Here is a 23,472-nt window from a genome sequence, read left to right as displayed (position 1 = left end):
TCAATATAAGATGCGCCTCCTTCATTGCATTATAAAAACAGAGACTAGGAAAGCATTAATAAAGAAAACAACATCCTTCCTTCTGCCTAGATCTGACCTGCGGCTTATACAGTAAGCCCACAACTTATGTTGCCCATTCAGCTTTATGCGCTTGGTGAAAACTTAAAAATAAAAAAATAGAAAGGGGAAGGGAATCCGGGGGGAGGGGGAGACTTTGGTAAACCCACCTGCCATGGCATCCTATGAATTTTCACTATATGCAATTTTGGCCTGAAGCATTATCCCCTGTGTAAGTTGTGGACTTACTGTAGAGCCAAGCTGGCCACATGCTGCTTAGGTTGTGGTCAGATGCTACGTTCCAAACTTGGTACAAGAAAGTCCTGGGACAGCCCAATGCCCACTGTTCTTCATATAAAACATTACTACGCAAAACCCCTCTCCCCCTCAAATTAGAATCACAGAATCAAAGAGTTGGGAGGGTCATCGGTCTACATAGCTCAAAACATTTGAGAACCAGGGCTCACTTTTAACCCAAACATGCATTTGGGGATCCATTTATTAACCTTTTACCATCTATCTGCATGGTGGTAGTGCTCCTGTTGCAACCCAGCTTGGATCAGGCCACTATACGGTCCCTACCCCACCCGTTGGAAGACCAGTGATTCAACCCAAACTCCTGCAATGCAGGGATCACAGCTGAAACATCCCTGACAGTTGGACATCCAACCTCTGTTTAAAAACCTCCAGTGAATTATTATGGAGGATGCCGTGTGTGTGGATTAAGAAAAGAAGAAGAAGAAGAAGAAGAAGAAGAGGAAGAAGAAGAAGAAGAAGAAGAATTTTATTCATGGGTGGAGGTCTTTGGGGGGTGGAGTAAATAGTTATTTGTTCTATTGTTCCTTGATGTATTACATTCATCAACCTTTGCAAAAACTGTTAGTGACTCATAAATGATAAATATCTGATAATGGGGACTATATATATATAGAGAGAGAGTCCAGTAGCACCTAGAATCATAGAATCATAGAATCATAGAGTTGGAAGAGACCACAAGGGCCATCGAGACTCCACCTTCTTTGGAGGTCTTTAAGCAGAGGCTTGACAACCATATGTCAGGAGGGCTCTGATGGTGTTTCCTGCTTGGCAGGGGGTTGGACTCAATGGCTCTTGTGGTCTCTTCCAACTCTATGATTCTATGATTCTAGGTGCTACTGGACTCTCTCTCTCTATATATATAGTCCCCATTACCAGATATTTATCATTTATGAGTCACTAACACTTAGAGACCAACTAAGTTTGTTCTTGGTATGAGCTTTCATGTGCATGCGCGCTTCTTCAGATACCAAGTGTGCATACATACGAAAGTTCATACCAAGAACAAACTTAGTTGGTCTCTAGGGTGCTACTGGACAATTTTATTTTTATATATATATTTCTACTGCATCAAACCAACACGACTACCTACCTATATCTGCTGAAGACATTCTTATTATTCTGTACCTAGCTATTGTTAATAATAATAATAATTCTCTTTGCCACCTGCTGGGAGGGCATTCCACAGGGCAGGTGCCACTACCAAGAAGGCCCTCTGCCTGGTTCCCTGTAACTTGGCTTCTCGCAGTGAGGGAACCGCCAGAAGGCCCTCGGCGCTGGACCTCAGTGTCCGGGCAGAACGATGGGAGTGGAGACGCTCCTTCAGGTATACTGGACCGAGGCCGTTTCTTGAAAATGAATAAAAGTACACACAAAACCCCACCACCACCCTTCAATGAAGGAGAGTTTACCACCTTCGGAGGTCGCCCGTTCCACTGCTGAACAGCTTTTACCATCAGAAAGTTCTTCCTAATGTTGATTTGGAATCTCCTTCCTTGTAATTTGAATCCACTAGTTTGAGTCCTATCCTCTACACACAGATTCGTTTGAACTCACTATGCAAACCTGGATCAAATATGAGTGGGGCGGAGGCCCTCTGATGTCAGGCTCAAAATACAACATTAGGCCGGGCTCCCTTGATTTCATCCAACTTTGGCAAGATGTCAAGACACCATATGATTAGAGCAGAAGAGCAGCTGCAATTTTCTGAGCTGGAACTTTACAAACCATTTCAGCCTTTGTCTGCCTCAGATCCTGCACCTTTTGAAACAAGCAACTTACATGGGTTTCTGCCACCTTAGATGCAAATGACACGGAAAAGCACATTGCGGGAAGGGGGCAGAATATTCGCACTCTATAAATTTAAAGCAAGAGGAAAAGGGAAGGAAACGTTGCGGTAATCCTCTGAAAGGCAGCAGACTTAAGGGATGGAGAGCGATTCTTCACATATGACATAATTAGCTGGTGGAATTTATCGCAAGCCATGATGGACACAAGCAGCTTTCTTTCAAGAGAGAGGGAGAGAGGAGAGCATTTTTGTGCGAATAGGCCAGCACTGTGCCAAGTTTAGACAGCAAGGGCACGCAAGACAGCCATTCTTGGTAGTCGCCCCAGAATGGTGGAAGACTCTTCCCTTGGAGCAAAGGTGAGGAACCTCAAGCCCAGGGGATGAATGCAGCCCCCCCCCCCCCAGGTTTCTCTATCTGGTGCTAAGAACTGCCCCCAAGCCGCTGCCATGCTCCATGAGTCCTTTAGCCTGAGTGGAACCTGTCCTTGCAATAGGATCAACCCCTTTGCTTGCCCCTCTCTCTCTCTCCTCCACCCCTCTGCGTAGAAACAGATGACTTTTTCGGTGAACTACCTTGGAATGCAGTCTACTGTACAAAAGTACAAGTCACAACCTTTGCTTCTTTCGCTTTTGCCTCTGCGACTACCCACCACTCGCTCGCAGCCCCCAGTAGGTGCTGGGCAATGTATCAATATATCGCCCAAAACCAGTCTGAAGTCCACATTGTGATATCGGTTTCATAATTTTTGACCTGGAAATATATCACAAATCATGGTGTGTGTGTGTGTGTGCGTGCGTGCGTGCGTGCGTGCTATGCAAAAATCACAATGTGGGGAAAACTGTGAAACCGGCCAATGCTTCTCTCGATTCCTGCAACCCCTGCTAACTGTGATGGCTCAGCTCTCCCCGAACTCCTGCAGTGTGGTAGCACATCACAAGAGCAGGCGCTGGCAAAAATCACAATGCAGGGAAAAACCGTGAAGCCAGCCAATTCCTTATTCAGACACTGTGATGCAGTCATACCTCTTGTTACGTTTGCTTCAGGTTAAATCTTTTCAGGTTGCGTCCCGCGGTGACCCGGAAGTACCAGAAAGGGTTACTTCCGGGTTTCGCTACTCGCGCATGCACAGACACGCAAAATAACGTCACGCGCATGCGCAGAAGTGGCAAATCGTGACCCGCGCACATGCAGATTGTATTCTGCTCATATTGCAAATGGGGCTCTGGGACGGATCCCGTTTGCAACCAGAGGTACCACTCTATATTGGTATATCACGATCCTTGGTGATATATCACAATGTTGAAAACCAGATATTGTCCAGCCCTAGCCCCCAGAAAGTTGCCCATGAATGAAAAAGGTTTCCCACCCCTGTCTTTGGGGTTCACCAAAATCAGAGCCTGTGTGCTTTCCAGAAGCATTGTTGTAAGGGCATAAGAAGAACCTGCAGGATCAGGCCAGTGGCTCAACCAGTCTTTGCAGCGGCCAACCAGATGCTAGACATCACTGCCACAGTTCTCTGCCCACCTGCAACTTCCAGCAACTGGTACACAAGGGTACACTGCCACCTTTGCTTTTAGCAGGCCCACTGCCCACCATCCACCAAGACATTTACCACACACACACACACACACACACACAAAATCTTTGCTACTCTGGCTAGTACAAGAACATGCAATGGAGGAGAACCTTCAACACCTAGGGCGATGTTGGAATAAACACCAGCGAGGTCACCGACCAGCACGTTGCTCCATTAATTCCCAGTATCACCCAGCAAAGGGCATCCATGTAAATTACAGAAGACGTCTGGAAGGAGAGAACTGCTAGAGGGTCCAGGGAGGAAAAGGATGAATAGCTTTCTGGATCCTTGGCAGTGCAAGTTAGGATGTGTGCGTGCAAGAATGGGAACGGCTGTGGAAAAGAGATATCGAATTTACGGCATGCTATAATTTAAGAGAGAATGTAACGAAAATGCAATACAGATGGTACCCGACCCTGGCCAGATTGGCAAAAATGTACAAAAACTATAGGGATGTCTGTTGGAGATGCAACAATGGGGCAGGAACTTTTCTACATATGTGGTGGGAGTGCAAAGAGATAGCGGGGTTCTGGGAAAATATCTATAACAAACTGAAAAAGATGTTCAGATTTTCATTTGGGAAAAACCCCAGAATCCTTTCTCCTAGGTATCATGTCAGAGGAAATAAAAAGAACGGGCAGACCAATATTTATGTATGCAACTATGGCGGCAAGGTTATTGATTGCTAAAAATTGGAAAAGCAGCAGCGTCCCAACTGAAACAGACTGGTTATCTAAAATGATGGAATACTTCCATATTGCCGAACTAACAGGGAGGATAAGAGGAGATATGGTACAAAAAGTAACAAGAACAGCTGGAAGTCAAGTCACTTGGTGGGTGTCCGTGTGGGATAGGTGTGTAGGTATGTTGATATGTATAGTATAGGTAGGTATTATATAGAGTAATGTAGGTATGTTTTATGTTATGAAAATAAGGTAGTGTGTTGTGTATGTGTATTGCGTAACTGTATATGTATGTGTTTTATATGTTAATAAAATAAAATAAAAAGGATGTATGCATGCAGGAGAGACGAATCACCTCAGCCAGAACCGTATTTGTGCTGTACATGTGTCCATATTTGTATGCTGGAAAAGGAAGCTGTCCGTCAAACTCTGTTAAACCTTCAAATTAACAAGCTATCCTCGTGGTGCCCCTTGGTCCCACTGCTACCACGCTGCCTTATGGAACAGACGAGATTCATCGGATGTGAGACATGAGCAGCGACTAATTGGTTGAGCCAACAGAAACAGCCTGGAGTGTGCTTAAAAGCCAGTCGTAATTTTAATGTCCTGCCCTCTGCCAGAGAAGAAGGTGACTCTTGTAGAGGGGAAATGCCTGCGCAATTCCTGTTCCCGGCCTCCGTGTCTGCTTTCCCCCCCTCTCCCACAGGCTTCTTCTATGCTTAGGGGGGGGGGAATGTCTCTCAACACCCCTGCTTGCTTTGTGTCTTCTGCCCAAATGGCAAACGGTGGTTTGGTCCAACAAGAGGGACTGCTGTGCAGAGAAAGCGGCGATCCCCCTTGCTGTTCTGGCTTCTGGGATCGCTGCGAAGCCTGCATTTGCTCCATGAGACGCAGACACATTTCCCCTTACTTTTTAGGAGGGGAAAAAGTGAGTCTTATAGAGCAAAAAATATGGTAGGTAGTGATGTATAGAAGTGAGAGCTGGACCATAAAGAAGGCTGATCGCAGAAGAATTGATGCTTTTGAATTCTGGTGCTGGAGGAGACTCTTGAGAGTCCCATGGACTGCAAGAAGATCGAACCTATCCATTCTGAAGGAAATCAGCTCAGAGTACTCACTGGAAGGACAGATCCTGAAGCTGAGGCTCTAAGACTTTGGCCACCTCATGAGAAGAGAAGACTCCCTGGAAAAGACCCTGATGTTGGGAAAGATGGAGGGCACAAGGAGAAGGGGACGACAGAGGACGAGATGGTGGGACAGTGTTCTCAAAGCTACCAGCATGAGTTTGACCAAACTGCGGGAGGCAGTGGAAGACAGGAGTGCCTGGTGTGCTCTGGTCCAGGGGGCCACGAAGAGTCGGACACGACTAAACGACTAAACAACAACATTAATGCAATAAAATAATACAAATCAGGCCGGTAAGGAGGGCCCCATTTTAGATGGCTGCACTCTATTGTTACATTATTATTATCAGGCCTTTTCAGTGGCAGCACCACAGTCATGTAAGTTCCTCGCCGTCAAAGTTCACCTGGCATGAAATTTGATGCTCTTCAGACACCGGGTGAAACGAATTGTGTTTTCCTACTTTTTAATGGGTTGCCAAACAGCTCTTAGCGGTTCTCAGCCTTCTGACGGCATTTAAAGATTCCCTTGGTGCTGAAATGTACTGTTTTAAATCGGTCTAATAGTTTTAGCTTTTGCCAATTGTTTTATTGTGATTGTTCCCAGATAAGCTTTTGTACCAGAAAGGTGGCATAATTTATTTTATTTTTTAAAAATAATAATAATAATAATAAAAGGATGTTTTGTACAGGGACTACAGTATTTCCCTCTCCCTGCTGGAACAGCCTTGCCTAAATATCCTCGCATTTCTGCTATCTGTTTCTATACCCAGGATTGGGATAAAAGAGCATTCCCTTTTTACGCTTGTATCACTGCAGGCAGAAAGTGCTTTTGGACATGAAATTGCTTTACGCCACTAATCTTGAGCAGAAGCCACACAGCAGAGATTTAGAAGGAGCCACTGGAGAATTTATCAGCCGCGAGATGCCAGATTGCATAATGCTGTGGCATGTTTCACGTTACAAAAGACACACCGAGATTTGCAGGGTGTCTAGGATATGACGGCCACGGGGAGAGGACTGTTTGCTACTTAGCTGGTACAACCCAGACTTCCTTAAGGCCACAAAGGCAGTAATTTTTGGGTCAGGCGAGAAAATAAAGTCCAGATTCATAGTCCTAATATCATCTTCAATGAGAAGCACTAGGGAGAGTCTGAGAGAGGGAGGGTTCCCCTACTCTACCCCATTGCACTTGAGATCCAGTTGCAGCTCATTTTTGCTCTGCTTTTTAGTTTTATCTTTACAGACTGCCTCCTTTTTCCTGCTTTTTGTTCTGCTTATCTGCTGGCTTTTAATATCCTTTGCATACTTTGTACGAATAATTTCACTCTTCCTTCGTACAGCGCCCTGGAATCCTCCTGTCGAAGGGAGGCGCAGAAATATTTTAAAATACCATATTTTTTGCTCTATAAGACTCACTTTTCCCTCCTAAAAAATAAGGGGAAATGTGTGTGCGTCTTATGGAGCGAATGCAGGCTGCGCAGCTATCCCAGAAGCCAGAACAGCAAGAGGGATCGCTGCTTTCACTGCACAGCGATCCCTCTTGCTGTTCTGGCTTCTGAGATGCAGAATGTTTTTTTTTTTCTTGTTTTCCTCCTAGGTGCGTCTTGTGGTCTCGTGCGTCTTATAGAGCGAAAAATACGGTAAATAAGACTGGAACGTGTCGACAAATATACCACTCGCATTTGGACCAATGGGTGTAGGTTAATACCTGGGAATTCTGTGTGCATTTACAAGGCATTAAGAGTTCCCCAGCCCCACCAGGCTTGCAACATTGTAAAGGTGACAATTGAAAGGCACAGGCTCAGGAGGCGTGAAGGATTGGTTTCAGATATAAGGTGCTTCTCGAAATTCCAGTTCAGATAAAGAAAAGAGCCATGAACATTAAAGCACCCAGCCCTCTCTCTGCTTAAACCAAGCCCCTAAACTAGACGGACCAAAAGCTCTTGCAGCCTCCACAAAGAGTGCCACTCCTGGGGAAGATCCAACAAGTTCTACTTTTCATAGAATCATAGAATAGTGGAGTTGGAAGGGACCCTGAGGATCATCTAGTCCAACCCCCTGTAATGCAGGAATATGCAGTCGTCCCATACAGGAATTGAACTTGCAGCCTCGGCGTTATCAACCCCACACTCTAAGCAATTGAACCATCTGGGGTTTTGTAGCGTAACTGACAAGAAATGGTGCTCTCCAAGTGGCTTCACCTTGGGCCGCCTTCGGACTGTCACAATTTTGTGGGAAAAATGCATGCAAGCACACACCATGAATTTAGCTTTGGGAAATGAAAGGGGATGAAAGCACTCTGCACACCCCCTGGCACAACCAACCCACTTTAAAACAGAAGCTGGCTTTTTAATGTTAAGAAAGTGCCTTAACTCCCAAACCTAGATTTTGTGCATGGCCAGACAAGGGTTGTGAGACAGCATCTTAAAAAGCAGAGGTATCACCTTGCCGACAAAGGTCCATATAGTTAAAGCTATGGTTTTCCCAGTAGTGATGTATGGAAGTGAGAGCTGGACCATAAAGAAGGTTGATCGCTGAAGAACTGATGCTTTTGAATTCTGGTGCTGGAGGAGACTCTTGAGAGTCCCATGGACTGCAAGATCAAACCTCATGAGAAGATGTTGGGAAAGATGGAGGGCACAAGGAGAAGGGGACGACAGAGGACAAGATGGTGGGACAGTGTTCTCTAAGCTACCAGCATGAGTTTGACCAAACTGTGGGAGGCAGTGGAAGACAGGAGTGCCTGGCGTGCTCTGGTCCACAGGGTCATGAAGAGTCGGACACGACTAAACGACAACAACAGCAGCAACAACATATAGGCAGGCCTGCACTTCTCAAGCACTGCTGTTAACATATGCAGCTGAGAACACCCCCGGTTTTTGTTGGCCAAAGGAAAAGACTACTGTCGCAACTCCACCCTAGACAGAAATGTGCCCCTTCCCCAGAGTTCCGCCTTGCGGATCCTTTCCTTTAAGTTACCCAAAGTCAACCTTGAAGAAGAGATTTGCCAAGTAACTGAGTTTTGATTTATGACTGTTGAATTACAGCAATTACTTATTGATGTGGGGAACCTGGTTCACCCGATGACCACAAAATCTGTTTTTGAAAAATAGGTGCCTTTTTTGAAAGTTCAGTTTTTCAATAGAGACAGTGACCGTTTTCGGTGTGTCTGATAGGTGTGTGGCAAGGGACGCGGGTGGCGCTGTGGTCTAAACCACTGAGCTTCGTGGGCTTGCTGACTGGAAGGTCGGCAGTTCAAATCCCCATGACGGGGGGAGCTCCCGTTGCTCTGTCCCAGCTCCTGCCAACCTAGCAGTTCGAAAGCACACCAGTGCAAGTAGATAAATAGATACTGCTGTGGCAGGAAGGTAAATGGCATTTCTATGCGCTCTGATTTCTGTCACAGTGTTCTGTTGCGCCAGAAGTGGTTTAGTCATGCCGGCCACATGAACCAGAAAGCAGTATGTGGACAAATGCCGGCTCCCTTAGCATGAAAGCGAGATGAGCACCGCAACCCCATAGTCGCCTTTGAGTGGACTTAACTGTCCACGGGTCCTTTACCTTATTCGTGTGGCACACCAAACCTGGAAGTGACCCCAAAACATCACAAAAAGGGGCGGAATAGTCTTTGCAGGCTATACGCAATTTCACTTAAACATGTGGTGCCTTGGAGTGTAAAACCCAATCCATCACTCCGTCAACAAAAGTCAAGCTGAGACTCCAAACAATGGCACTGTGTTCTTCTGGTCGCTCTGCTGCACTGCACAGACTGGGTGCACTGCAGAAGAAATGCCTTTGCCCATTACTGCTGTGTGTCTGATTTCACCGCTTGCAAAACTCCCCATGGCACCAGCAAAAGCAGCGATGAGCATCTGCAAGAAGTGCCACATTTTCAAGACTCGGGAAGCGACTGTATTGCTCCGCTGAGCACCCGGCAGGACGCAACTGAAGTGCAGCATTCTGTTCTGGGAGCCGCATTTCAAAGGAACAAGCTGGAAATGATTTTGGGGGGAGAGCTGCGGAAGATGACGTTTGTATTAAGGATCAAATCCCAACGCTGTAATGACAGGCTGAAGGACCGGGGTACATTCATCCTAGAGGAATGGATATTAAGGGAGGGAGTTGCTGACAGCTCCAAAATATTAGAAAGATCTCAGGGTTTGAATCGGCACCTGGGCTGGGGCAAGCATCAATGGTTTGAAGTACTGGGGTGGGGAAGAGAAAACCTAATGGTAAAAAGCTAAACCAGGCTAGCAAGGGAGCTTGTTGAATCTCCTGCCTCTGAGGTTCCCAGGCAAATTTGGGAGGGATGTTTTGAACGTGCAACGCCCTGCTTCACAATAGTGTTAACCAGAAAATCCCTCTGGCTCCACAAAGCTATACAAAGCTATTGTTCTACCCATGCAAAAAAACCCATTATGGCTGATGATAATGGAGTAAATCTGGGGGGAAAGAGCCACCATTTATACAGTGGTGCCTCGCAAGACGAAAAGAATCCGTTCCGCGAGTCTCTTCGTTTAGCGGTTTTTTCGTCTTGCGAAGCAAGCCCATTGACGGCTTAGCGGATTAGCGCTATTAGCGGTTTAGCGGCTTTTAGCGGTTTAGCGGATAAGCGGCTTAGCGGCTTAGAAAAAGGGGGGGGGAGGGAAAAAACCCCACAGGAACTCGCAAGACATTTTCGTCTTGCAAAGCAAGCCCATAGGAAATTCGTTTTGCGAAGCACCTCCAAAACGGAAAACTCTTTCGTCTAGCGAGTTTTCCGTCTTGCGAGGTATTCGTCTCGCGGGGCACCACTGTACATTCATGTTCCCAATGCTTCTGGCACTCTGTAGGAGAAAGAACTTGCAACATTTTAAAGTCTCCATATTTGCAGCCTACTCAATAACCTCCAAGGGACGCGGGTGGCACTGTGGGTTAAACCACAGAGCCTAGGGCTTACCGATCAGAAGGTCGGCGGATCGAATCCCCATGACGGGGTAAGCTCCCGTTGCTCGGTCCCTGCTCCTGCCAACCTAGCAGTTCGAAAGCATGTCAAAGTGCAAGTAGATGAATAGGTGCTGCTCCGGAGGGAAGGTAAACGGCGTTTCCGTGCACTGCTCTGGTTCGCCAGAAGTGGCTCAGTCATGCTGGCCACATGACCCGGAAGCTGTACGCCGGCTCCCTCGGCCAATAAAGCGAGATGAGCGCCGTAACCCCAGAGTCGGCCACGACCGCACCTAACGGTCAGGCGTCCCTTTACCAATAACCTCCACCACCAGGTCTTTTCCACAGGTTGGCCCCTGGTTCATTCCTCATGAGGAGCTTATGCCCACAAGTGTGGGACAGCAGCTAAAACCAAGGTATGGCTTAGTGCAGCGGTTTCTAAAATGGGCACCACTGTCCCCTGGAGGGTGGTGGGATTATTGGGGGGCGGGCAATAAGAGACAGGAGGCACGGAAGATGTTCAGACTTTGGAAAACTGCTATCCCTGGATCACATTCATCAAGTTTTGCTGACTTAATTAAACTGAACAGTTTTAATGGGGTTTTGAATCAATGTGCTGCTCTGAATTGTGTTGTGTTATTATCTTCCTCAGTGGGCTGTGCTTTTTGTAGGGCAGAGTAGGGGGCACTGAGAATGAGTTTAGACAGGGGTCAGCAACCTTTTTTAGCTGTGGGCCGGTCCACCATCCCTCAGACCATGTGGGGGGCCGGACTATATTTTGAAAAAAAATAAATAAATGAATGAATTCCTATGCCCCACAAATAACCCAGAGATACATTTTAAATAAAAGCACACATTCTACTCATGTAAAAACACCAGGCAGGCCCCACAAATAACCCAGAGATGCATTTTAAATACAGTGGATCCGTGCGGGATGCACGTTTGCAACCCGCAATGTCCTCAACCCGCAGCGGCGCATCTGCGCACGCACGGGTTGCGATTCTGCGCGTCTGCACGTGCACAAAGCGTGATTTAGTGCTTCTGCGCATGCACGACCGCCGAAACCCGGAAGTAACCCATTCCAGTACTTCCGGGTTTCAGCGGTCCACAACCCGAAAAAACGCAAACTGAAGTGTCTGTAACCCGAGGTATGACTGTAAAAGCACACATTCTATTAATATAAAAACACCAGGCCAGCCCCATAAATAACCCAGAGATGCATTTTAAATAAAAGGACACATTCTACTCATGTAAAAATACGCTGATTCCCGGACCGTCCATGGGCCATATTAAGAAGGCGATTGGGTTGAATCCGGCCCCCGGGCCTTAGGTTTCCAACCCCTGAGTTTAGGAATCCAAGGGGGAGGCCGCCCCCCCCCCAAAATGGAAACAGCTGGTCTAAAAGAATAAAAATTGTATAAGCATTGGTCCTCCTTATCTCTCAATGACCATATACAGTGCTACCTCGGTTACATACGCTTCAGGCTACATACGCTTCAGGTTACAGACTCCGCTAACCCTGAAATAGTACCTCAGGTTAAGAACTTTGCTTCAGGATGAGAACAGAAATTGTGCTCCTGTGGCGCAGTGGCAGCGGGAGGCCCCATTAGCTAAAGTGGTGCTTCAGGTTAAGAACAATTTCAAGTTAAGAATGGACCTCCAGAACGAATTAAGTACTTAACCCAAGGTACCACTGTACTAAATAAATGGGGCCACAGTGACAAGACATAGCAGATGCTGTAAGAACCATGTACAACACCAAGCATGGATGACCCGGCCAATACAACAACAGCTAAACTTCCTGCCTTGAATTTTTTTATCCCCAGGGATCAAAAGCATTCTCTTGGCGGACCTACAACACACAGGGCTGGTTTGCCCAGCAACGGTAACAAATGCGCCCGAAACAGAATGGTGCAAGACCTGCTTGCTGTTTTGGAGAAAACAGACAGGGGTGAACTAGATGGAGCTGGCAGCTTTTACGTTTATTTTAAGAAGTATACTTGAGCCACAGGTGGGGGTTTTGTTGTTTCTTTAAAAGGGGGGAGGGAGAGAAAGGAAGGAGCCTGTGCCTCCATTAACAAGCTCTTTGCCCTCCAAAGGGGGGTGGCGTGGTCTCTAAACCACAGCTTAATAGAACAAAATAAACAGCAGAAGAGATTTAAGAGCCACACATTTGGAGCCTGTAGGAAAGCTGCCGAAAGGGTGGCTAATTTCGCAGCTCCATCTAGCAGCTATCTCAGCCCATTAGCCTTTCATTTCTGCCTCGCACCTCAGACTTTAAGTAAGAGCCCATCAGCAAATCATTAAAGGGCTTTATCCAAGGCTCTCCTAATAGAGCTCTAATACCAGCTGGCACTGAGCAGAAAGCTAATTTCATATAATGGTCTTCCAGACGAGGCACAAAAGGCAGGCAATGCCCAGGTGACAAGTTTTTTCTTGCCTTTTAAAAAATTAGACCTCTGTACTCTCCTGGCAAGGAGTGGGGAGAAAAACGTGCCAACCCACTCGTCTGCACAGCATGCCCCAGTTGGCCTTTAAAAATATATTTTTTACGTATTTAAAAAACAACAACACAGATCTTTCTCCATGAATCCCAGGCAGAAAAGAACAGCCGTCATTTGCACAATAACAGAGTCAATGAAAGGAAGCCACAACCAATTGATTGATTGATTGATCAATTGATTTATCTATTGCATCTATATCCCACCTTTTCCATGGGTGGCACTGTGGGTTAAATCACAGAGCCTAGGACTTGCCGATCAGAAGATTTGAACTGCTGACCTTCTGATCAGCAAGTCCTAGGCTCTGTGGTTTAACCCACAGCGCCACCCGCGTTCCAATCTGGAACTTGAAGATTGTTCAATTGTAGTATCATAAGGCATTTACCCTGCACTTATTACTGGATCACTGCTCAGAGGGTTGTTGTTTTTTTAAACTGAACTTCAACATCTTATTTCACACACTGCTTCTTCAGAAGCTTCAGAAGCTACCACTTTGGGCTCACTTCCTACAGGTAGGTTAGGGGGAACTTATATCAGTATTTAGGGACACAGGTGGCGCTGTGGGTTAAACCACAGAGCCTAAGACTTGCCAATCAGAAGGTTGGCAGTTTGAATCCCTGCGACAGGGTGAGCTCCCATTGCTCAGTCCCAGCTCCTGCCAACCTAGCAGTTCGAAAGCACATCCAAGTGTGGATTCAAACCGCCGACCTGATCAGCAAGCCCAAGAGGCTCAGTGGTTTAGACCACAGCGCCACTCACCAGCCTACTGATGTACACCAGTTGTGGCTCATGGGCTATGTCTTTTATGCTCAAACCTTGAACACGGGAAGCTTTGGCAAGTGAGAAGAACGTATTTGACAATCCACTAGTGCATCTCTTCCTTCCCTTCCCCTTCCCCTACCACTCCCAGGCTGCCATGTAGGGCAATACAACACCAGTGTTTGAAATTAGCCCGATAATAAATGTTGGAAATGTAAAGAGATTGAAGGTATATTCTTTCACCTTTGGTGGACATGCCCAAAGATTAAGACCTTCTGGGAGATGATCTATAACGAAATGAAAAAGGTATTTAAATATACCTTCCAGAAGAAACCAGAGGCCTTTCTCTTGGGCATGGTTGGCCAATTGGTGCGAAAGGAGGATAGAACTTTTTTTATGTACGCCACAACAGCAGCAAGAATACTCATCGCAAAGTATTGGAAGACACAAGATCTACCCACCCGGGAAGAATGGCAGATGAAGGTGATGGAGTACATGGAACTGGCTGAGATGACTGGCAGAATCCGGGACCAAGGAGAAGAGTCGGTGGAAGAAGATTGGAAAAAATTTAAAGTTTATCTTCAAAAATATTGCAAAATTAAGGATTGCTAGAAAGATGTTGGGAAAAGAAAATTATGTGGTTTTAGTAGAAATGACATAAAGGATTAAGTAAAAATGAATTGGTGAAAGAGAGAATGTAAAATTATAGTATATTAAGACAAATTATTAAGATAAAAATAAGGTTGGAAGGATTTGCTGAAATAACAAATTGAATTAGAATACAAAAATGGGAGGTGTGAGGAGGTCAAGGAAATAAGTGAATGTAAGCAAGTGATGTATAGGTTTGACTTGTTTTTTATTTTTATTTTTATTTTTTCTGTTTTCTGGTTTTTGATTTTTTTATATGTATTGTTTTTTCTTGTTTTTTCTTTGATTGTTATTTTTTTCTTTTTTTTCTGTAATCTTTAAAATCTTAATAAAAATTTATTTATTTTTTTAAAAAAATGAAATTAGCCAGGAGCCAGACACATTTTGCACCTGGTTTTCGACCACTTGAGACCAAGATGCCTGGGCACCAGGATGGTAACTGAGGTCTCCACGATCTGGAGCTGCATACCTGGGAATCCTTGGATCTTGACTTTTCACATACTAGCAGCCCGTCCTGTAGAATTCTATCCATTCTGTTTTTATGCGCACAATCAGAATGAATTTCAGGAACCAAAAAGTCATATTGAATAATAAAACTTTTGAGCCGCCTCACCCAAAAAGGGCAACTAAACATTCCGCTTTAGTGGCTGTAACCCTGGTTAAGAAGCACAACACAGATCTGTAAAGCATGGCAGTAGATGCCATCTGCGAGCTACTGGGTCCATTTCAAAACGTTGGTACTAATCTACAAAACCCTGACCAGCTTGGGACTCAAATACTTAAAAGAGCATAGGGGACACCCTGCTTGTGGTCCCCTCTATGGGTATTGTCTGTGGGGCAGTGGGACAAGACAGGGCCTTCTCGGTGGTGGTTCCCTGTCTCTGGAATTCCCTCTCTATGCAAATTCAGTTGTTCCCCATGTTGCTTTCATTTCAGCGCTGACTTTAAAATGCTTTCTTTGCTCAGGGATTTTCGGATCATGACTGGAGCAGGGTTGAGTGGTTAAGTTATTGCTGCCTGCTACATTATATTTTCGTTGTTCTTGTAAATGGATGTGGATTTTAATTAGCGCTTTTATGTTGGCTGCATTTTATGGCCGTCGTTAGCTGCCCTAGGAGATGGAGGGTGGGATATAAAAAATAAAAGTAAACAAAAACAGCTACAGCTGCCCCCTCCTCGCTTTTCAGGGGTCCATGGGCAGGGGACAGCCAGTCTCAGGACTGACTACAGAACTCAAGAGCGGCCGCAGATCACATTTGGTTCGCTCGGCAAAGCTGCACTGACTTATGTAGCAGCATGGGAATTGTGAAGCTCTGGTAATTAAGAAAACGTTTTGATAAGCTTTTCAGTTTTATGAGGGCAGCCATAAAAACCTCCTCCAGACAAGGAGATCCAGCAGCAGTTGTGGTGGTGCAGGAGCAGAGTAGTCTGGGGTGGGGTGGGGTGGGGTGGGGTGGGGTGGGGTGTGTGGGTCTTTTTTAAGGATGAGGGGTCCTCTTTAGCATACCGTGCAGCACCCAGATAGAGGAAGCAGCGTGCAGCAGCCCTGTTTAGGGGAGCTTTTAATGTTTAATAAACTATTGTATTTTAATATTCTGTTGGAAGCCGCCCAGAGTTGCTGGGGAAACCCAGCCAGATGAGCGGGGTATAAATAATAAATTGTTATTATTATCTGCGTGTGCTCATCTGTGGGGACCTGCAGGGACAGGACACCTCTCTGCAGGCTCTGGTTTCCAACGCAGAAGTCTAAAGACCAGCTTCAACGGTGTGGGGAACCCAAGGGCTGACACCCCCCCCCAATATGTCTGTACATCCACCTGCTGGGGTTCTACCGTATTTTTTGCTCTATAAGACTCACTTTTTCCCTCCTAAAAAGTAAGGGGAAATGTGTGTGCGTCTTACGGAGCGAATGCAGGTTACGCAGCTATCCCAGAAGCCAGAACAGCAAGAGGGATTGCTGCTTTCACTGTGCAGCGATCCCTCTTGCTGTTCTGGCTTCTGAAATTCAGAATATATTTTTTTCTTGTTTTCCTCCTCCAAAAACTAGGTGTGTCTTGTGGTCTGGTGCGTCTTACAGAGCGAAAAATACGGTACTTAGCTCCAGCTTCCTGACAGTCCTTGTCCACGCCCTCCGTGAGTGCTTTGGCCTCGCTAGACTATGTCCTTCAACAGTAATAGATTTATACAAATTATGCATGAAGTTTACAGTATGCATAGAATGGAGAAAATGGACGGAGAAATGTTTTCCCTTCCCTTCTTGTAAAACTAGAATTTGTTGTCATCCACAGAAGCTTGAACGCTGGAAAACTCAAAGTGGATAGAATCATAGAATCCAAGAGTTGGAAGAGACCACAAGGGCCATGGAGTCCAACCCCCTGCCAAGCAGGAAACACCATCAGAGCACTCCTGACATATGGTTGTCAAGCCTCTGCTTAAAGACCTCCAAAGAAGGAGACTCCACCACACTCCTTGGCAGCAAATTCCACTGTCAAACAGCTCTTACTGTCAGGAAGTTCTTCCTAATGTTTAGGTGGAATCTTCTTTTTTGTAGTTTGGAACCATTGCTCCGTGTCCGCTTCTCTGGAGCAGCAGAAAACAACCTTTCTCCCTCCTCTATGTGACATAAGGACCTCCTTATGACATAAGGAGAAAAGGACCTCCTTCTTGACGAAATGTCAAGAGATAAACTACGGAACTCACTGCCACAGGAGGCAGCGATGGACGCCAACCTGGGTGGCTTTAAAAGAGAGTTAGACAAAAAATTGGAGGAGGGGCTATGCTCTGCCTTCAAAGCTGGAGGCAGCATTGTCAGTTGCTGGAAACTACGGGAAGGGATGAGTGCTCAAATCCTGCTTGCAGGTTTTTGCCTGGTCAGCCACTGGGAGAACAGGATGCCGGCCTAGATGCGCCATTGGCCTGATCCAGTGGGCTCTGCTTATGTTCTCATGATAGTGCCCCCTGTTGACATTTCCATTCCACCTTAAGGAACAGGCATGAGATTGTTGCGTGTCACATGTCTGTTTACATTCCAGCACAGCTTGCTGGGAACTTCCATTTGTGTATAGCTTTTGCTGTTCTCTCCGAGACGACATGAAAGAGACAGACGACATGCTTCTTTGTCCTGATTTATGTTTAATAAATCTGTAGCATGACTTCACATGCCTCACACAGACAGATTCTGAAGCTGAGGCTCCAATACTTTGGCCACCTCATGAGAAGAGAAGACTCCCTGGAAAAGACCCTGATGTTGGGAAAGATGGAGGGCACAAGGAGAAGGGGATGACAGAGGACGAGATGGTGGGACAGTGTTCTCAAAGCTACTAGCACGAAGAGTCGGACACGACTAAACAACAACAAAAGGTCCCCAGTTGTCAGGCTGGCTCCGGACCTCAGAGGCTTCAATTTGGACCACTTTGTAAGGAAACTGGCTTGAGGTCTGATGAGGAAAAGCAGCTGAAGGTTGGTCACCATCAACTGAGTTGTCATCTCAAGCCATATGTGTAGGGAGTGGCCTTTTGCGAGGCAAATCCAATCCGCCATCTGCAGGATAGATGGCCCATTACTCTGGGCCCATTAAATGGGTCCAAAAATCCAATCACGCTGGCCAAGGAGTGACTACGCCAACTGAGGAAACAGAAGGAAATCCTGTCAGGGTGGAAAGATCCAGCCTAACCTGCCAGGAACTACGTAACTATGGTTAAGAACTGGCTGATACCTCCCTGATCCAATCAATGTTGAAAATTGCTTTGAAGCTTTGATCAGAAGAATATAAAGATTGAGCTCCTCTGGCTGCTTTGGGTTCTAGTCCCTCAAATCTGCTCTCCCCGAAATGGCTTGGTGAGTCACTTTTGCTGCCAGACAAAACTCAGAGATCTGAGTCTCCTGCTGTCCTCCGGGTCTCCAACTTGCTGCAGCCAGAGTGCTTTCGAGAACTCTGCTTCAGTTCCTGCTATCCCTGGCACGCTGCTGGCTGAAGCAGAAATCTTTATTCCAGCCATCAAGCAGCCATTCCCCGAGTTTCCCTGCCTAACCCTAGTTTCTCTTTTTTCTCCTTTTTCTTATTAAAATAAATTTATTTGGTTTTTCAAATCAGAGTTCTACAATCACATATTCAACATACAACATAAAAACAAGATTCCAAATAATCTTCTGGACTTCCTTCCTCCCCTTTGTGGATCCTATTACAGTGGTACCTCGGGTTAAGAACTTAATTCGTTCCGGAGGTCTGTTCTTAACCTGAAGGAGCCAGTGTGGTGTAGTGGTTAGGAGCAGTGGACTCGCAATCTGGGAAACCGGGTTCGCTTCCCCGCTCCTCCACATCTGAGAGCCAGTGTGGTGTAGTGGTTAAGAGCGGTAGTCTCGTAATCTGGTGAACCGGGTTCGCTTCCCTTCTCCTTCACATGCAGCTGCTGGGTGACCTTGGGCTAGTCACACTTCTCTGAAGTCTCTCAGCCCCACTCACCTCACAGAGTGTTTGTTGTGGGGGAGGAAGGGAAAGGAGAATGTGAGCCGCTTTGAGACTCCTGAAGGGGAGTGAAAGGCGGGATATCAAATCCAAACTCTTCTGAAACTGCTCTTAACCTGAAGCACCACTTTAGCTTATGGGGCCTCCTGCTGCTGCCGCCGCGCAATTTCTGTTCTCATCCTGAAGCAAAGAGGTACTACTTCCGGGTTAGCGGAGTCTGTAACCTGAAGCATTTATAACCTGAGGTACCACTGTATTAATCATTTCCTCCTGCATCTTTTATAATAATCCAAATCTTTTCCATGTCTGTTATATCCAAAATGCACTCCTAACCCAAGTTTCAACGTGGGCAAGTTCTACTTCACCTTGCCAACAAAGGTCCGTATAGTTAAAGCCATGGTTTTCGCAGTAGCGATGTATGGAAGTGAGAGCTGGACCATAAAGAAGGCTGATCACCGAAGAATTGATGCTTTTGAATTCTGGTGATGGAGGAGACTCTTGAGAGTCCCATGGACTGCAAGAAGAACAAACCTCTCCATTCTGAGGGAAATCAGCCCTGAGTGCTCACTGGAAGGACAGATCCTGAAGCTGAGGCTCCAAGACTTTGGCCACCTCATGAGAAGAGAAGACTCCCTGGAAAAGACCCTGATGTTGGGAAAGATGGAGGGCACAAGGAGAAGGGGACGACAGAGGATGAGATGGTGGGACAGTGTTCTCAAAGCTACCAGCATGAGTTTGACCAAACTGCGGGAGGCAGTGGAAGACAGGAGTGCCTGCTCTGGTCCATGGGATCATGAAGCGTCGGACACAACTAAATGACTAAACAACAACAACAACAACAACAACAACAACAACAACAACAACAAGTTCTACTTCTCCAGGACTGCACACAAGGGCTCAGAAAGGTGCCATTTTGCTCCTGTTCTACCTTACGGATGTACTTTTCCTACAAATTGTGGCCTCCACATCTGTTCCATCTTCCTACTGTGTGTGTGTGTATGTGTTTTAGAAACCACACTCTGCTCCTCCCTGCCCCGCTGCCATTGCCTCAGGCATAGGCTGCCGGGTGAGCCCAGAGCCAGCCACAAACAGCACTCCCTCTCATAGACGTGGCCTGAGTTTCCATTTATTAGTCTTCATTCAACTCCAGGCCTCATCAGCTGTGGAGGCAGGAAGCAGGATTGTGCAGGATTGTGGATTACTTGCCATAGCAATGCATCAGGGAGGCATATGAAGCAGCAATCTTTTCAAGCCCTCATTTATGCAAACGCAAGGGCTAGAAGCTTGCTGAATGCTCAAGCCAAATTCTGTGTTTTGGTCCTGCCAACCGCATGGAAGGCACCTAGGTGCCCCCAGGTAAACAGACAATCTCTACAAGGCACAGGTAAAATCCGCATCCGTCCAGCAGAAGGCAGCAACTTGCACGTAACTATTGGGCCCATCACATGCCAAAAGCTACATTCCAGAGAGCAAGAAGTAATGCAGGCTATTAACTTTATACAAGCTTCACAGGGCAACAATCTAAATCACATAATGTTCCAGTAACAGGCAATTCAATCGTTCCAAATGAGCAGTCGGCTGAACAATGGCAGTGTTGTGGGAAAACACAGACAGGGAAAACCAAAAATCAATAGGCTCCAATTATGAAATCTAGTAAAAGTGGAGTTTAAAGGGGGAGAGAACCAACTTTCCCCTCCCCCTAGTTACTTCGCGTGCACCTTAAATCTACGGACAGCTTGGTCTGTTGCTGCTGCTGCTGCCTCCATAGCTGTTCCAAGTCACGATGATGTCTCAGTTGTGGAGTCCTAACTTCTAAGACTGAAGTGACAACAACATGGACAAAAGGATGTTGAGCAGGCCAGTCGAAGGGATATGCATGCACACATCGAATAAGGGCAAAACCAGGCAGCAATTCTGCTGGATCCAAGGCAGGGGAAACTGCTCTTGTGCTCGTGTTCTGCACACTGGTTTCCACAGGCACCTGGTCAGCCACTAGGAGAACAGGACGCTGGACAAGATGGGTGTCAGGTGTGCATGCAGGAGCCAGGCCCGGTGACCAGTAGGGCTTCCCAGGACTGGGGCCTTCCTAAGTTTGTTCTGAAGAGGCAAGGTGCAGCCTCACAGGTGAGGCCGATTGGTAACTCACAGCACCTGGCGGCAAGAGCCGGGAAGGGCTATAAGGTCAGAATTTCCCTTCGGCTCTTTGCCACAGCAACACACTTCCTGCCTTGCTGCGTTTGGCTTCTTGCTTCCTGATCCTTGAACCTTGGCTTCTTGACTCCCTGCTTCTTGATCCTCAGACCCCTGACTTCGTGACTCCTTGCTCCCTGATCCTCAGACCCTTGACTTCGTGACTCCTTGCTTCTTGATCCTTGGACCACTGACTTCATGACTCCTTGCTTCCTGACCCTCGGACCCCTGACTTTGCGACTCCTTGTTCCTTGACCCTTGGACCCCTGACTTCGTGACTCCTTGCTCCTTGACCCTCGGACCCCTGACTTCATGACTCCTTGCTTCCTGACCCTTGGACCCCTGACTTCATGACTCCCTGCTCTCTGACCCTTGGGCTCTTGGCTTCCTGACTCCTGGCTTCTGGACTCCCATTCTTGCTCCTACCCTGCCATCTTGCCCCTGGTCCTGACGGCCCCTGCCAGGACTTTGATCGCCCCTGAACCGGACCGTGACAATGGGCCATTGGCCTGATCCAGCAGGCTCTTCTCACATGCAACAGAAAAGTACCAATAGTCTGAGAGCCAAAAGACAGGGCTCCCTCCCGCATTTTTAACAGCATTGTGGAAGAGAGTATTTCAACAGCTACAGCTTGTTTAAATCAGTTGTTCTATGGAAGCAAAACTTCCTTCCATCTGTCCTGAAGCTTCACACCATCAGTTTCACATAGCGACTCCGAGTTCTAAAGGCGAGAGAGAGAGAGGAAGGGTTCTCACTGCAACCAGGTTTATAATTAAGGGCAGTGGAATCTCACAGCAGCAAACCTCACGCCTTGAGTGGAGAGGTTGAGGCAGAAGTCACGAAAACCTAATCCGAGAGTTTTGCCCTCAGGTTTTTCCTGAGTCAACGACAAGGCAGTGTCGCTTGCATTTTGGCTGTGAACCACAGGACAGAAATTTTAAAATTAACAAAATCATGTAGTTTTAATGAAAACTAACACACACAGGACGCGGGTGGCGCTGTGGGTTAAACCACAGAGCCTAGGACTTGCCGATCAGAAGGTCGGCGGTTTGAATCCCCGCAACGGGGTGAGCTCCCGTTGCTCGGTCCCTGCTCCTGCCAACCTAGCAGTTCGAAAGCACATCAAAGTGCAAGTAGATAAATAGGTACCGCTCCAGCGGGAAGGTAAACGGCGTTTCCGTGCGCTGCTCTGGTTCGCCAGAAGCAGCTTAGTCATGCCACATGTGCCCTCAATCTTTCCCAACATCAGGGTCTTTTCCAGGGAAGATAGAAATTAAAAACAATTTAAAAGAGGAGCCCTCTCTGCTGAGCAGCAGCAGCAGCAGCAGCAACAACAGTCCTTAAGGCCTGTCAGGTCCCACCCTAAGCCAGGTGGAGAGAGGCAAGGGCAGGGCCCTTCAGGCCCTCAGCAGGCCTGAGTCAAACCGAGAACCAGAGCAGAGAGTCTCCTACACCCCAACCCAGCACGCTGGATTTTGCGCTTTGCTCCATACCAGCTGTTTGCACCCAGCGAAGGTGAAAATTGGTGGTTTGGCACCAGCTCTTCACACACACTGCAGATGCAGAAGCAAACCTTTCAGCAGCTCGGCAGGAGATTGGCTTCCCCTCCGAAGGGCATTTTATCAGCCATGTCCGCAAAACTGGTTCAGAGAAGAGGACAGAGCCCCTCACATTTGGAAAGGGAGGAATGGAGAAGGGGCCTGCTGCTACCATCCTTGGCTGGGTTTAAAGCTCTGGCACTGTCTCCGAAGCGAGTTTCACCCCACACTTTCCGTCCTTGTTGTTCTCCAGATTTTAAAGCAAGGTCCACTTAATACTCTACGCTTCTCTCTCTCTCACTCACACACACACAAGCCCCACATCTCTGCTCCTTTCTTAGCCTTCCCCCCTCTCCCGGCCCACAAGACAAAGAGGTGGGGCAGGGAAGGAGAATGGAGGTCCCTGGGCACGGACTCAGACAACAAAAAGGTCATTATGAGGGACTCTGACCAAGTTCCAGAGCAGCTAACAGTGGCTCAAACTGCTGCACTGCCCTCTTGGTTTCCAGCTAAAAGGGGCTGGGTCCGAGATTCCTTCAAAATCATCCCTCCGTTGGATCCTAACTGCCCACCACTAGGTCTTTTCCAGGGCGTCTTCTCTTCTCATGAGGTGGCCAAAGTATTGGAGCCTCAGCTTCAGGATCTGTCCTTCCAGTGAGCTTCCGGTGAGCTCTGTCTTTCCATCTGCTCCCTAACGGCTCCCAATCCGCTGCCCTGCCTGCAACAGCAACAGCTCCATTGAGGTCCACCTCCCTCTAGGTCCAGCCACTCAGGGGCGTGGGGAGGCAGCCGGCAGCCCCATTTCCCCAGAGTGGTAAACTAGCAGATATAAAAGAGCAGCAGAGAGATATTAACCAGCACACCTAGGGCTCCTGCCCCCGGGGAGCCATGAAGTGTGCTAAT

The 23,472-nt window shown here is 47.1% G+C and overlaps 1 protein-coding gene across 3 annotated transcripts in view; it reads right to left on the bottom strand.

Moving 5' to 3' along the window:
* EXTL3 (exostosin like glycosyltransferase 3) overlaps positions 1-23,472 on the bottom strand; it is a 174,949-nt gene that overhangs the window by 58,248 nt on the left and 93,229 nt on the right. The window lies entirely within an intron of this gene.

Source organism: Podarcis cretensis, assembly GCF_951804945.1.
Source record: "Podarcis cretensis genome assembly, chromosome: 3".
Classification (NCBI taxonomy): Eukaryota; Metazoa; Chordata; class Lepidosauria; order Squamata; family Lacertidae; genus Podarcis; species Podarcis cretensis.
The sequence above is the reverse complement of the archived record's forward strand: the minus strand, read 5'-3'. Positions and strand labels throughout refer to the sequence as shown.